The sequence below is a fragment of the Tenrec ecaudatus genome, chromosome 17, assembly GCF_050624435.1.
Source record: "Tenrec ecaudatus isolate mTenEca1 chromosome 17, mTenEca1.hap1, whole genome shotgun sequence".
Classification (NCBI taxonomy): domain Eukaryota; kingdom Metazoa; phylum Chordata; class Mammalia; order Afrosoricida; family Tenrecidae; genus Tenrec; species Tenrec ecaudatus.
In genome coordinates, this window is record NC_134546.1 from 78,924,778 (window position 1) to 78,939,690 (window position 14,913).

Here is a 14,913-nt window from a genome sequence, read left to right on the forward strand (position 1 = left end):
ACACAATCCTTCAGAAAACAAATTGAGTGAGACTCTCAAGGAGATGCACTGACACATGACTGAAGTAATGGGCTCAAATAGAACCTTGGTGAGGAAGGCATCACCTGGTCACTATTTACTTCTACTGTATGCAGGCTCACAGTGAATCCGACCTGAGTACAGGGCACTGGACAATTACACAGCCTCATCATAACGGTATCTGCTAGGTTTGAGCCTGCTGCTGCAGTCACTGTATCAAGCTGTACTCTAGAGGACTATACAGAAGGAAGCGTCTTCTCCATGGTAATTTCAGTCAGCCCAGCATCTCTGCAGGTGATCAGCCTGCAGTCTGCGGACTCTGCCACCTATGACTATGCGGGAAACCCAGTGAAAACCCACATCCTGAAAATGTCAGACACCCAGGGAGAAGGAAGCTGGGCGCGAGAGAGGGAATAACTTTGACAATGTGCTTGCTATCCTTCCTTTTAAATTCTTACTATTAGTGGTTAAAGCTTAGTGAAAAAAGGAAGCTTTCATTTCTGTGAAATATTTTCAGTTTGGGGCTGTTAAACCAGCTCCACAAAATGTGGGGAACGTGCTCTTTGACTCAAATCAGACAACTGGGCCATAAACACAGTCACCGAGTCAATTCCTACTCACAGGGGCACTGTAGGGTCTGGATTGTAAATCCTTAGGAGGCAGACCCTTTAACCATTCTTCCTAGAATCTGGATTTCAGGCAGTTCATGCCCTACCCACCATGGCACCAGGGTTTCTAATATTATTCCCATCAAGTCCCTCCAGGACAGTCATTTATGTGTACTCTATACATGCCTAAAACCATTGGAGAAACCACAAAACTCATCATGACAGAGACCTAGAGAACCTCATGCTGAGTGAAAGTGGTCAATCTCAAAAGAGCAAATATTGTATGACATCACTATCAGCAAAGACACAAAGGCAGAGCCTGACACCTGCCCTTAGATGATGCAATCATTTAGTATGATTACATACCCCAGGCATTGTTGTGACATGACTTGTTAATGATAATATACTATTTATCACTTGCTCAGTTGTACATCTTAAAAGAAATACCATCTCTTTAGTTGATGCTCCACCTCAGATGGGGACATTTTCTCACTAAGCAGGTATGTGAAAGACCGAATAGCTCCAGCCACTCAGCAGCATCTCAGGGTTACCCCAACTTAAAAGAGAGTCTCCTACAATGCTAATACTAAAGGAACTGAATTCTTCCATTGAACTTAAAGCTGAAACTCCCTGCATGGGAGGTGCAGGTGATTGCTATTCCAAAGTCACAAGCTTCAGAGTATGAGCCAAGGATTTCAAATGGTAAAGCTCAGAGCATCAGAGAGAATGGTATTAGAGGTTCAATTGTGTGACTATCAGTGTTGAAGGTCTCCCTTGGCTTTTCTTGGCTTTGGACTCTCTAGTCCACCCACCTGCCATGGCCCAAAGCAAAAAAAACAAAACAAAAAAAACACAACAAAATACTTCACCTGATGTTTCAACGCTCTCAAATGAAATCTAGGGGTTATTATATTTGATTATTGTTTCTTATGGAACGGAGCTTTGTTAAAGGGAGAGATGATTAGTCTAATTTTCTGACTTGGCATCCTTCTTAAGGGGGCTTTTTGAATCTATTTCTGAGGTGTGGTCTTGCAAGCATCCATATTTCTCCCTCAGGCATAATAATGGACCCAGGAAAAATGTATGACTCCCTTCTAGGATATAGTTTTTCTCTCTCTATTTTCTTAACCCTGTTATTCAGTCCCCAGTTGCCACCACACACCCCCAGCTGCAGTAGTTAACCACATGTGACCATAACTTTCTGTGTTGGTGTCTTTTGCTTGTGCACTTAGGCATTTCTCTCCTATGGATAAGAGAGATTATATTCTGGTAAAAATCCTTATGGTTTCCCATGTTCCTCTTAGTCTCTGTGAGGTCTCACGGGTAAACTTGTATAATAGGAAATCATATATATTTCCAAATATTATAATTGCCTACTACTTCCCTCAGGACAGCCATATCTTCCCCTTAGTTATCTTTCTAATAAAAGGATACACAACAGGGCACATTGCTCTGCTGATGAAAAACAGCCTAAACCAACCCTTCAACTCTAGGAGAGAAGTCACAGCCATGGGCTGCCCAGGTCTCCCCATTCACTTAACAGGTATGATTATACACAAGTCCCATTGGAGTTTACTGGCTTGAGATTCCCTGTTTTCAATTTTAAAAATGAAAGAAGCTGATAAACAAAACAGATAAACAATGGATAGGTGTTATGGCAGGATGTCTTTGCATTTGCAGATGTCCAGGGCAAAGTGCAGCTGGTAGAGCCTGGGGGTGACTTGAGGCAGATGAGGGCCTCTCTCAGAATCTTCTGAGCTGTCTTTGCACTCTCCAGCATCAATGATGACATGGATTGTATTCGCCAGTGCCAGTGAAAGGCCTGCAATGCCTCTCAGTTACTGATACTAAATCTTACATACACTTGATGCATAGCTGAATTGCAGTCCCCAGAAACAATGACAAGAACCTACCCCATATTCAAATTATCAGGCTCAAAGTCAAGGACAAACCTTGAATCACAGTAAAGGGAATCATTAAGCTCAGTCTATCCTTCAGAATCTGCAGCCCATGATAGTCCAGGAAACATACTAACTTTTTGTGAAAATTCAGGATTCGGGGAGAGCTCTAGGGCCAAATGGGATCATTCAGTTCTTCATGCCAGGTGTTGTATCTTCACCTTCACAGCCCCACAGAATGGCGGCCACTCTTTCTGGCTTCACCCAGAGAGTCCACATTTGTCCTGTTAATTAGCTCATCCTCCTACTGGTGGCTTTGCTAGTAATTTGTTGTTTGATACCGGTAACATTCCAAGTATCCATTGACACACAATCTTAAGTGGGGAATTTCAGATAGTTTGGGATAAGATCCTGTATAAAATGCAGGGTTAGGTGTGAATAAATTTATTAATGATGACTATGTGTATAATACATGTCTTCCTGTGTCAAAGGTAATTTTTTTTAGTGTTACATGTACTCTTTCCACACAAGAACGACTCTAGAGTAGATGTAGGAGTGTAGTTGTCAATGAATAGCTCTTCCTTCTTAGTGACTTACAATAGCCATTCCTACTTACAGCACACTTTTGAATGGGAGCCACTTTTGGCTGAATTCAATGAGATTACTAGATTTAACTGGCCTTCAAACATTTAAATATCTAATAATTTTCCATAATCTATTGCAGAAGAGAAAATGTGTATCTGATATTTTAAGTATTCTTGGTCTTGTTCAGAGTGTAAATCCGTGAGAGTAAAGGATCACTTCCTTTATTCCTAAAGTCATCCTCAATCTTGTCATGTCTCCTTCCTCAACCATCTTCTTCATCACTTTCTGTGGCCTGGAAGAACAGGAGCTTGGTCTTGGAAAATGGAGAAATCACGGAAGGGAATGTGTTCTCTGAGGAAGCAGCCAACGTACTCATCCCAGATAGACCCATTTTAAACTTTATTACAAAGTTACCACTCACATGCAAATCTCCACATAGTCCATCACATATAGGCTCCTGATGTATTTATTCAAATTTATGTCTTACTCACTCTGACTAATATACCTGGAATAATAGGCCTCGTTCCCAATATGTCAGTTTCTTCTTCTTGGGGGCAACTCTCAGAGGTGAAACGTTCAGGGATTGAAACATGAGGTTTTGTGACTGCTTTATCTGTGAACATGGTTCATTCTCTCCAGGAGCAGAATATACAAATAGAGGCCCTCCTGCTGATAAAACCACCCCAATCCCAACAATACATTTCTTGGGGAAGATCCTCAGTACCATAATCTACAAGTGTCCCCATTCTGAAATTTGTATGAACACAGAATCATCATGGAGTCTGTACTAAGCTGGGTTTTTCAGGCAGCTATTTTAATAAGGAATGTTATTGAGAACAATGTGTGTGAGTGGGTATGAGTGGCAGGGATTTGACATGTGTGATGGTTTTCATGCCCGTCATATACTGTTTGCAAATGTCAACTGTAATGAGCAACTGGTTGAGTCTGAAGGAGACTTGAGGGAGCATAAGACATCTTTGAGATTCTACTGTGCAAACTCTGGGTTCACTTTTCGTAGCTCTTCCATGACCTGTATCAGTCATGTTACAGGCCTGCAGTGGGTCTTATTAGTACTGTTGATATCCCATATTATACAGATTCCATGAAAGCTGGTTTACCATCTCCAGAGATATTGCCAAGAACACACTGTATCAGTGAAAGGACAATCTAAAAGTGAATCACACGTCCATGCATAATGGTGGGGAAGACACACGGAGAGAAGTCAGAGTGAGTACAGACACAAACCTCCTATGCAGGGAGGGAGCAGTGTTGCAGGCTCTGTGAGGGCATGAAAAGAAGAAAGGGTTCTGACTCAGGAGCATCTGGAGAAGGAGTTTCTAGTCTGGGTTTCTATTGTGATCCAGGGTTCCTCATCTCACAGTTCCCCCCTAGGAATTTGTGGGTTTTTTTATGATTCAGTGCCTACCCTTAATATCTGTGAATTCAAAGTTGTATTGTTTCGTAAAGAAAACATCCTTAGAGAGAGAAAAACAGCCAACAAAAATGAACTTGTTCAATAGGGAGTAGAAATTTGCCAGAGGTGATCAGCATATATTTTGAGAAGGTCAGTGTTACTCTTGGTGGACTGGAGAAACAAATTCATAGACACTCCTATGTGTATAGGAAAAAGCTTTACATGAAAAGCAATGGTATATTGAGAAAGCATACCAGTCCAGTCCAGATCAAGCCTATAAGTCCAATATTAGCCCATACGGCTGATACCACTCTGTAAATTCCTCTTCAGACTAATGCAACACATGATGCAATGCTGAATGCAAGAAGATCACAGGCTAGTGGGTGGAAAGTCTTGTGGATCCAGTGGCCTTCGCAGCATCTTAGTGCTGGCGTGGGTCTCCACATGGCTCCTCCAGCTCCAAGCTTCTGGCTGCCATTAGGATAGGTCCATGTGGCTTGTCAACAGCAATGTCTCACAGGGAGAGAGTGTTTCTGGCCTTCAGTGAGCTATTTATCTCCTTCACACCTCCAAATGAGGTCATTAAGGTGTGACCTGATTGACAGGCTAAACTCCACCCCTTCGCAAGTTCACAGGAGATCATGTAACTGCCACAGTCAGAATATCTTTCAGGCAGACTCAGTGGAGTGCCTGGGTAGTGCTAACTGTTAAGGGCTCAACTAATGACTGTAAAGTTGGCGGTTTGAAACTTGCTGTCATTGATTCAAGTACAATATATTGTAAAAAGTTGCTTTTCACCCAAACTAAAATTTTGTTGACATTGATCAGTTCCAACTCATAGTAAACCTTGAGGGCAGACTAGAACTGTTCCTATATGATTTCCAAACCTGTATTTCCTTATAAGATTATTCTAGCACAAAGGGACAATTGACACAGCAGCCAAGTTCATTTTGACTGCGGTTGACACAGTTGGAGTGGTATCTCCGGAGCCGGCATTGGGACTGGGTTTGGGAACCTCATCCTGGGTTATGCCAGGAACCCTTCTCTGAAGCAGCGACTCTTCTCCTAAGCCATCCTGGGCTTTGCCTCCTCGAAGGCCCTCGGGCTTTTCTGCCTGATGGTGACCTTCTTCATCTTTTTGCCATGTGAGGGAGCCATCTCCACCCTCCATATTTCTTTGTCCCACGTCTGTATGCCCAATATATTCCTTTCCCTGCACCTCCCTGGGAAGCCTGGGGAAAATAATTGGCTCAGGGTTTGACAGAGGAATGACAACTAAATACTGTATTAATAAAGATGTTTCTTTTTTTTTAAGTGGGGGGGCATACAGTCATTATCACTATCAATTAAAATGTTTTCTTCCTCCATGTTCATATCATTACATTTTTATTGTGGCAAAATGTACACAGCAAGTTATTCTCCAATTCAACCACTATTACATGTACAATTGAGTGTTTTTTATTATACTCTTCATGTTTACAACCATTATTAATATCCTTTACAAAATTATCCCGCCACCATTAATATAAACTGAATATCCCCTAAGCAACAACCCTTTCTCCTTCACCCATAGTAACCATTGGTCAACTTTTGTTTCTTTTTTACGAAGTTTTCAAAATAGATGTATATAATATTCACATATCACATATTCACACAGTTAAATAACTTTTAAAGTGTTGTAATATATATGTATATATACACATATATCATAACAAATTCTTATGTTCCTTCCCACACTCATTATTTGCTCCCCAAATTTTCTCACCCTTCCTACTCCTCTACTCCCCAAATGCCCCATACACCAGTGCATCAGTTATTGTCTCTACGAATCCACACCTTCTGTGCTTTACAAACATGGAAACCCAATAGAAACAATAAAAACAAAACCAAAATAAAACAGCAAGAAGCCATGGGTAATCGTGAAGGGCAGAGGAGGCCAGGACTCAAACAACAAAGGCGGGGGTGGGGGGTGGGAATCACATCACCGTGAATGAGGGGGAGTGTGTGATGGGGACCCAATGCCCATCTGTAGACAGCTGGACATCCTTTCCAAACGAGTAGTGGGGAGGAGACGAGTCACTCAGGGTTCAGTGTGGCAACAATGAAACTCAAAACCTTCCTCTAGTTCCTGAACGCCTCCTCCCTCCCAATATCATGACCCCAATTCTACCTTGCGGACCTGATTATACCAGAGGATGTACAGTGGTGTAGTAGGGATCTGGAGACACAGGGAATCTAGGGCGAATGAACCTCTCAACACCAGCAGTAAGAGTGGCGACACCGGGAGGGAAGGGGGTGTAGAAAGGGAGAACCGATCTTGGAGATCTATGTGTGACCTCCTCTCTTGGAGATGGGCAATGGGAGGATGGGTGAGGGGAAACACCGGGCAGTATAAGATAAGATATCATAATTATTTATAAACTATTAAGGGACCTGGGGGAAAGGGGGAGCTGGGAGGGAGGGGGAGAGGGAAAAAAGGGAAACCGAGCTGATTCCAGGAACCCAAGTGGAAGGTGAATTTTGCGAATGATGAGTGCAACGAATGTATAAGGGTGCTTTGCTCAATTGATGTATGTATGGATTGTGATAAGAGTAGTATGAGCCCCAATAAAATATTTTTATTAAAAAACAGCAAGAAGAAAATAAAAATATAAAGATAAAAATGAAAATAAAGAATAAGAAAGGAAAGACTACCATCAATATTTTAAAGTTCAACAAAAAAGTAATTCTGTCATGGAACAAGTGAGAAATACTTTACCTTAGAGCAAATTCAGGTTGGATCGAAAGGTAGGTCAATTGACCAATTATCATATTATGCCATAGTCCGATCCACCATGATCAAGTTCACAATCATCTCTGTCTGATAGTAAAGCTTTTCAAGAGGATCTGCCAGAGGTTTAATATGACTAGATATTCTTCAGATGGATTTTGAGTTCTCACTGTCCACTTAGCCTTCAACAAATTGGATGTTCATAATTTGAGCTCTGAAACTTTTTCCTTCATCACATTTGAATTTAATTGTCACTATCTTTGGGTCACATATGCTGGTGTGCTTCTTCATTGTGGACTTCCTTGACACCTCACTTAGATGGCTGCTTGTTTGAAGACAAGCCTTTAAGACCCCACATCACTGATAGCCTGGCACCATCTGCTTTCTGCACCACACTTTGCTTTAATGCCCTTATCTTCATTGATTTTTCAATGAAAGTAAGTATTGAGCAGAGCCATGTTAAGATTCCGTACACAGAATATGATCACCTGGAGGATGGATCTAACTAAATCTTGTCATAAACCATGGGCACCTCTACCTAGTGCCTGGTAAGTGAACATGTGAAACTCCACATGTATTACTCTGGGTGGACTAGAGAAACAAATTCATAGGCATTCATATGTGTATAAGAGAGAACTTTATATCAAAGAGCAATTATACATTAAGAAAGCATACCAGCCCAGTCCAATTCAAGTTCCTAAGTCTGATATTAGCCCATATATCTAATATCAGTCTACAAATTTCTATTCAGACTCATGCAACATATGCAATGATGCCGAATGCAGGAAGGCCACATGCCAGTGAGTGGAAATTCTTGTGGATCTAGTGGAGGTGGAAACATCTCAACGCTATCAGGGGTTTCCATATGGCTCCTTCAGCTCCAGGGCTCTAGTGTAGCTCCATGTGTCTTGTTCACAGGAATGTCTCACAGGGCATGAGCCTGTGTCCTGCCTCCAGTGAGCTATGTATCTCCTCAGCGCCTCCAAATGATATCATCAAACAGCACCCGGATTGACAGACTACACTCCACCCCTTCACTCTTAAGTCTCAAAGTGACAACAGATTATGCAACTATCACAACAACCATGTAGGCAGATGAAAAGGAGGACAAGAAAAGAGAAGTAGGTGCCTTCTCTATTTGTTTTGTACTCTACTTTTATTTGTATCTTTATGTTATTATTAGTTTTCTTTATGTTTCATTTTAACTTTGTTTTTAATTGTTTTTATTATTGTCTCCCTCTTTGGAAGCAAAGAAGTGGATGCATAGGGACAATAACTGAGATAATGGTTTATAAGGAAGGAGGAGGGGAATTGGGGGGTAATCAGTGGATCTGTGAGGCAGGAGGGAGCATTAAGCTTATTATGATGATGGATATACAACTCTTTTTTTAGAAGTGTTTTAAGTATGGAAAAGTGAATGCTATGTCAGGAACATTATGAAAGAAAGAAAGAAAGAAAGAAAGAAAGAAAGAAAGAAAGAAAGAAAGAAAGAGAAAGAAAGAAACCAAACTTGATCTACGGTTACCAAGTGTGAAGGGGAAAGATTTTTTGCTTAGGTGGCAGTGAATTAATTTTAATGGTGGTGGAACAATATGCAGGGGCATAAAAATAATGGTTGTACAACATGAAAAGTATACTAAATGGCACTGAATTACAGATGTAGAAGTTGTTGAACTGGTGATAGTTTTGTTGCATACATTTTTGCAAGTATGTGAAATATTTTACATGAATAATGATTATGGAGGGGAGAAATTGTTCTATAATTGACTGTGGTAAAAATTGTACAACTCTTCTTGATATTGTTGAAGTATTGAATTATATGACAAGTGGAAAGTGACAATAAAAGTTTTCTTAATATTTAAGAGAAGTGGATGCTCATAAATGTTCATCATTTTACCTTCCATTTTAAACCTACAGCCTGCACATCTCATGGGTTACCCTTGACCTAAGGTTAGAACTGGGCTGCCCAGAGAGAAAGTGGAACATGCCTACGAAAATAGTATCCCCAGGATTTCCCTTCATTATGGCTCACACCTCAGGCCAACTGCCTGCATTTCTACAAATCTACACATGGTTTTCAGAAAGGACTTGTTTGTCCACAGTCAGTGCAAATGATGAAGGGTAAAGATTGATCTCACGGAACACAGGTCAGGAAAATCCCCTCTAGAGGCCATTACTCAGCTGCTCCTACTCAGAGCCGTCCTCCTTCTGCTTCCACAAGCACAGCACACGTGAACCACCTGCAGTAAAATGTGGCAGCAGAGCTCCAAGTCACACATGAAAGTCAGGTATCTTAGGCCTTCATCCTTACCATGTTGATCAGAGATGCCTGTGAAAGTGACACTCTTCTGGATCCTTCTTGGTGACACAAATGTCCTACCCTGTGAGCACCTTCATGTCAAAAGCAGTGCTTTTCATCTTAGAATGGTTTTTAATTGGATTTCCCCCATATTCCTAGGTGTGATCGTGCAGGTAGAGCTGCTACAGACCAGTCATGAGTTGGGAAAGTTATGTGCTATGTCTCAAAGAGCTATGTCTAACATGCAAATATCAAGTGTCTAGATCTAAAAGACTCTGGGAAAAACAACCTGTGTTAGGTGGCACGGAAGCCTTGTGATGAGAGTCGTAGCAACCACTCGGTCTTCACATATTGATGAATTGCAACCATGATAGCTCAGCCAGCTGCGTGTGTTTTAACTGAACAATCTGAAACCTGAGGACACTGACATGTAAAATGTAGGAAATGTACCAGGAGACACAATGAAGGCTAAATCGTCAAACATCTCAAGCATCACAACACTAATTGGGCATCAGAGGGAGCTCAGGGTACATGGAACACAGTCTTTTCCACAGGAGCAGGTGCAGGTGATGCCAAGTGTTTGTTTGCACTTGTGTCTGGAGTTTCCCAATTCACTCACGTGAAGAACCTCTTCAAGGACACTTCAGCAACTACAGTTCTCCATGTCTCTTATTTTCTTGAAGGGAAGATCCTAAACATTAAAAGCCCATGTTATTCCTGAGAAGACAGGGGAGAAAGAAATTACACTTGGTACACGTTGAAATCAATCCCAGAAGGAGTGGTAGTCTCTCTATGCTGTTAAATTCTGACTTCCATGTTCTTCTCTCAACACAGTTTCTCTCTATCCCAATCCTTTTTTTACAAATTACTGTAAGTTGAAACTGTATGTGTGTGAATCCCAGCCCAAATATATCCTGTGAAGAGAAAACAAAACCAAACCTGATTTGACCATTTCTGAAATAATTGACCATTGTATATTATATTGAAACTTGGAGAAACTGACATTTTGAGATTCTTAATAAAGCATCAAAGTGTCTCATAGTCATTATAAATCATATAATGGGGCTGACCACAATCCCAACTATATGGACTCTCCTCCTCCCTCCCCACCCGAAGAAGGCACTTCAAAGGACAGCACTGAAGCTAAAGCTTTGGGAGAGGGGCATGTCTGATTAGAGCTCAGAGGAGAGGCAAAAGGGATAGGAGAGTGAACACATCCTGACCCACCAATCCCCGAGGATGATATAGCTGCTCAAAGCAGACAATGCACAGAGAGGACAACAGGGCTGGTCCCACCAGAAGGCACGATGTCCCTAATTAAACCATATCGGTACGGGGGACAACACTGAAAACTGAGTGTGGGACTTGTGTCTGATCTGCCCCATGACATTGGGGCAAGACACTAAGGGCATGCAACAGCAAGGGAATCAAAGCAATGAAGTCTCCGGGGAACACCAAAATTAGACTTTGGGGACAGAGTGTGACATAGCACCCCTTCAAACTAGACTGGAAACATTCCTAAAAGTAAAAAAAAAAAAAAAAAAGAGCTGGACCTCTTTATAGGATTTTCCTGTTTTTGTCATTTGCTATCTTTTTGTTGTTATTTTTGTTTGGTTGGTTTTGTCTTTCTTTGTTGTTTTATTTGGCTTTGCCTTGTTTTTGTGCTTATTAATGTCTCTGCATATCCATCTAAATTAAAGATGGGATAAATAATTCAGAGAAGGAAAAAACAGGACCAGTGGTTCTGGGGGGACACGGGAGAAGGAGAGGTTGGGAAAAAGAAGGGGAGGCCAACCAGCCCAAGGACAAGTGAACAACAAATGAACTAAAATTGATAGAGAGAAGGCATAGGATGCCTAGTTGGGATTAATCAAGGGCAAAGTAAGAGCGAGAAATTACTGAAACCCAAATGAAGGCTGAACATGGTAGTGGGACAAGAGGAAAGTAAAAGGAAATAGAGGAAAAAACTAGGAGGCAAAGAGCATTTATAGAGGTCTAAATACAGATATGTACCTATGTAAATATATTTATATGTAATGGTAGGGAAATAGAACTGTGCACTGATATTTATATGTTATGTATTGAGGTTGAAGATGGAAACTTGGCCTCAACTCAAGTACTCCCCAAACGCAGGAACACTTTGTTCTAATAACCTACCATTCTCTGATGATCACTTTCTTAACACAATGGTGGTAGACAAATTGGGTGCATAAGCAAATGTGGTGAAGAAAGCTAATGGTGTATGGCTATCAAAAGATATAGTGTCTGGGGTCTTAAAGCCTTGAAGAAAAACAAACAGCCATCTACCTGAGAAGAAAAAAAGCTCACATGGAAGAAGCACACAAGTGTCCAAAGACCCAGAACAAAAAAAAAAATCATATCAATGTGAACGAAGAAGAGTGTGCAGTGGAGACCCAAAGCCTATCTCTATACAATTGGACATCCCTTACAGAAGGGTCACAAAAAAGAGAAGAGCCAGTCAGGGAGCACTATAGCACTGATGAAACAAACAACTTTCCTTTAGTCCTTTAATGCTTCTCCCCCCACTATCATGACCTCAATTCTACCTACAAATCTGACTAGACCAGAACATGTACACTGCTACAAATAAGATCTTGCAACACAGGGAATCCACGACAGATAAACCCCTCAGGACCAATAATGAGAATAGAGATACCAAGAGGGTAATGGGAAGGTGGGAGTAGAAAAGGGAAATTGATCACAAGGTTTGGCATATAACTCCCTCCCAGTGGGACAAACAACAGCAGCTAATGTAAGATATGACAACAATAATTTATAATTTATCAAGGTTCATGAGCTAGGAAGGTTAGGAGAGGGAGGGGAAAAATGAGGAGCTGATATCAAGGGATCAAGTAGAAAGAAAACACTTTGAACATGATGGTGACAGCATATGTACAAATGAGCTTGACAATGGATGAATGCATGGATTGTGATAAAAGCTATAACGGCCCCCAATAAAAGTATTTTATAAAAAAGAAATCATTTGTATTGTAAAGCATAATACCTAGATTTGGAGAGCACAATAAACTCCTCAAACACGGGAGAGTTCCTTCTAGTTTTTGGAAGATGCCCTGGAAATGTACCGATGTGTTACACAAATTCACAGACAGCATTGGCTTCTTTGGGAGATGTAGAGACCTTCAGTATCTATAGAACTTCTAAGTTTAAATCAGTACTTTAAATTCTTGGTATGCAAAAGCCTTGCGAAGGGAAGGCAAGCTTAATTCAAGGCAATACATACCTGCAGGGAAGGAGCGAGACTCAGGAGCCACTGTCATTTCCAGTTCAAGGGGACAATTAAGGGCAGGTTCAGAGGGAATTGAGGAAGCTTTTCCTTTTAGCATATGAATTTCCTTCTCCAAAGGATAATTAAAAACAGAATTAGACAAGGGAAGCTTGTGTCAGATTAAATATATATTTCTACGGGGAATATTTAACTGCATCAAGAACAGAATAAGCACCACACTTAAGGGGTAGGGAGGAGGGGGGCACATTTCAAGGAAGTGTCTCTAACTGTCAATGCTTTCTCATAACAACCCTATAGGACAGAATAGGACTGCCCTTGTAGGCTTCTGAGTTTATAAACCTGCATGGGAGTAGAGAGCATTCTCTGACCTGCAGTCATTGGTGACTTAGAATGACTGATCTTGCATTAGCAGCCCACTGCATAATTAACCCCACACACAGGGCTCTCCAATATATCTAGAACATTCTTATCTACTCTTGGAGTAACTCTCTTAGAAGTCATTCAACATCACTTATGACTACATAGGCAGAAGGTATGCAAATAGACCCCTCCCCTGCTGATGAAAACTATCCAATTCTCAACTCTGAAGCTCTTGGAGAGGTGCTCCAACTCTGGAATTCCCAGGTGACCCCATTCATTATTGAACACATTAAGTCACCATGGAATCTCTATTGAGCTCAATTTTCCTTTTTGAAATTTCTAAAGGTGTTTTGATGGAGAGAAAGTGTGTATGAGGAGACATGAGTGAGAGGCAGTGAATATGTTATGATTTTCATGATCAGGTTGTCTGTGTGTTTGCAGGTGTCCAGTGTGAGGTGGAGCTATGGAATCTGAGGGAGGCTTGAGGCAGCCTGAAGCTTCTCTGAGACTCTCCCCTGCAGTCTCTGCATTCACTGTCTGTATTTATAATATGCACAGGGTCTGCTTATCTGCTTAACCCCCTAAAAGGCGCAGCAGTGGGTTTCATATATTACTACTGTTGGTATGACAAGACATACAGACTCTCCGAAGAGCCAATTCACCATCTCCAGAGACAATGGTAAGAACATACTATAACTTCAAATGGACAACCTCAAATTCAAGGACACAGTTTTGTATTTTTGTGCAAACGATGCAGAGTATGGTAGTTACATAATCTGGTGTAAATTTGGGACATGAGAGGATAAAGAAGGAAGGGTTTGAATCTAATTCGTCAATTGGATCATAGCCAATAAAGCCTCTGTGTGGGCATGCCTTCTCCTGCGAATTCTGGGAAATCTCGTATTCCCTCTTGGAGGTGGAAGACACTCTCTCTAATCCCTGGGAGACAACCTACTGACATGGGTGACTCCCTATCATACATCCCTGAATAGAAGTCACATGGACCTACCCTGATGCAGCCCTGGGTGCTGGAGAAGGCATGCAGAGATCCCTGTCAGCGCTGAGAAGCTTACAATGCCACTGGATCCAAAGACTTTCTACCCACTGGCCTGTGATCATCTTGCATTCAGCATCATTGCATGTATTTCATGAGTCTGAAGAGAACTTTATAGATTAGTATCTGACATATGGGCTAATACTGGACTTATGGGCTTGGACCTGACTGGATTGAGATGCTTTCTTTTTTTTTAAAAAACGTTTTATTAGGGGCTCATACAACTCTTATCACAATCCATACATATACATACATCAATTGTATAAAGCACATCTGTACATTCTTTGCCCTAATCATTTACTTTTCTTTTTTTTTCCTTTTCTATTTTTATATTTTATTAGGGACTCATACAACTCTTATCACAATCCATACATATACATACATCAATTGTATAAAGCACATCCATACATCCCCTGCCCCAATCATTCTCAAAGCATTTGCTCTCCACTTAAGCCCTTTGGAGATGCTTTCTTAATGTACAATTGCCCTTTATATAAAAATCTCTCTTATACATAATATGCGTGTGTCTATGGATTTGTTTTTCTGGTCTACACAGACACACACACAATGAGAGGAAGTCAGAGTTAATGCAGACATGAACGTCCCCTAGTGGAAGAGGTTGTATTGTAGGGAGTCTCT